Source organism: Zingiber officinale, chromosome 1B (assembly GCF_018446385.1).
Source record: "Zingiber officinale cultivar Zhangliang chromosome 1B, Zo_v1.1, whole genome shotgun sequence".
NCBI lineage: Eukaryota > Viridiplantae > Streptophyta > Magnoliopsida > Zingiberales > Zingiberaceae > Zingiber > Zingiber officinale.
In genome coordinates this window covers 52,021,651-52,024,199 of record NC_055986.1, presented here as the reverse complement: position 1 = coordinate 52,024,199, position 2,549 = coordinate 52,021,651, and positions in this window count along the sequence as shown.

Here is a 2,549-nt window from a genome sequence, read left to right as displayed (position 1 = left end):
GCTTTGTGTTGTCTTGATGGAGAAGCATACACTTGAGAGTATCTTAATTTACAGACTCTCAAGTGCATCCACAATGGAAATGGTGGAAAATATTGTTGTAAGTTTTAAAATAGTGATAATGTATTTTAAAAATTGTTCAATTTTTTTATGGCACAAAAGAGTATGGAACACTGTCCATGTATTTTTTTTATAAATATCTTCTTCATGCGTTAGTCATTATTCCAAATGCTAATAGTTATTTATGATTTACCTTCTCAGTGTTGATCCTGGGATAGATTGGCGGGGTGCTGGGGTGAGTATAGTTGCCTTTTGCCACTAGGAGACATGATGATAAGTGAGTTAAAAAATTTTAAATTTATATTGGGCATTGGAAAGATAATATGATATGTAGACCTTACTCAAATCATGCCTTGATTTATAAGAAATGGGAATAAGATCCCATTCAAGTAAGGTTCCCACAGGATGTCCAATTGGTTAGAGGGTGATAGATTTGCTATAATGGGACAAGGGATCAATTTTCGACAGTTGCATGTCCTCGAAAAAAAACTTCCCCTATTCTCTAGCCACTTGGCGGTCAATATATAAGTCTTATTGATGTTATTTTATTTAATAATAATATAAATTATTGTGTTTTTGACGAAATAAAAGTAGGTTAGAAGGATCTATTGTTGAATGTTATTTAGCTGAGGAATGTTTGACATTCTATTCTTTATATTTAGCAAATTATGTAGAGACAAGATTTAATTAATCGTCAAAAAATGATGATATAAATATTGACTCAATATTTGCATTAAATGCATTTAACATCTCTAGTTATGTACTTGAAAAGATCATTGCAACTAAGTTTAATATTGAAATATTAAAAAAGACATCAATATGTGTTATTCAATTGTTGTGCAATCATATGCAACGTATGTTTCATATAAATCATAGTATTTAAATATATAATAATTTAAGTCAGCATTATTTACAAAATTATTATTCTTAATTTATAGCGAACATAAGAATTGTGAATCTTAATTATTCTCATCTTCCACTACACCAAATTTAGCATATATATATATAGTGAAACTGTTACTTCATGGGTTACTAATCATGTAATAGTTATTTTGTAATAGTTATTAAAAATATATGTTACAATTAATTTCAAATATAATTGATTAAGTATTTCTTGAAGATACGAATCTTCTGGATCATTCGGTATTAAATGATTTGAGATCAATTGCTAGAGACCCGAATATAATTGGGATATGATATGAAAAATTTATTTCCAAAAGATTTAAGTTTCATATAAAGGAAGTGGAATGTAATAGAAAAACTCATAATTATGATGTAACTGTCTAGGCAACTACTAGTAGGAATGATTCCTAAGCATTAAACTATTAGAAAATCTTGTTTTAAACTTCCACATGAGGTGCATATGTAACCACCAACAATAAGTACAAATCACACATATCAACATTTAATTTAACAAGATAATATCTCATTTTATATATCACAAATTTATTATTTGTCGGAAGGAAAAGTAAAATTTTAATCCATCAACCCATGCTTCCTAATGATTTAATTCATCAACTATTTATTCAACCTTAGCATCAATAACCACTATTGCATCTTCATGATAAGGGGAATGGTAAGTATCACCCAGGTATAATGTTCTGTAAGAATCATTTGACATTACAATGTTAACCTCTTTATTAATCAATTTAGTTACAAATTAATGTATCTAGATTGTTATCTCATAAAATTAACTAGAATAAAAGGGCTTAAATGTCGCCAATCACACAAAACTTGCATCAACATGATATCAAGCATATATTTTAAAAGAAGAAAAAAAGTGCTTAGGTGTTCATACATTTAATTTCATGATTATGTCACATATAGCCAGCTATTGGAAATTTACATTCCTTTTTACTACCATGGGTCAGACATTAACAACATATTGCAGATCACACACTGTCCCTAAGCATGAGAAGTTATCATGATGATGAGTTGCTTTCAATTCTCTCACATACTTTGTTTAGATGGGCAAGATTTGGATAAACTTGATGGCTCTATATCCCTCTATTGAAGAACAATGAAAGGATTCCAGGCCACTCGGTTATTCTAGACAACTAAAAACAGCTTCTGTCAGGTTACACTCTTCACTTCCTTTGTGTTAATTCTTATTTGCATTTTTTTATTAGAATCAATAATTTTACAGATAGTCAAAATATACGAGGCACTGATGTGCTCATACCACAAATGCATAGTATCGTCGAGTAATAAAAATATCTTCCAATGGGACCAGATTGTTGAGTACCAAAATATTTATTAATATGAGCCCTAATACCAATTATGAGATGATTGAAAAAGTTTCATTTTGTATCTATTTCATTATTAATAAAAGATAAAGTTGGTTATTATATTTACTTCAATTAAGTGTTGAATGAATAAGTATAATAATATCTTAGAATAGGAGGTTCTAATCTACAACATATTAATTAGTTAATTGATAGTGAGATATTATAGATATACATAGAATACTACTCTTAACTATTCCTAATCAA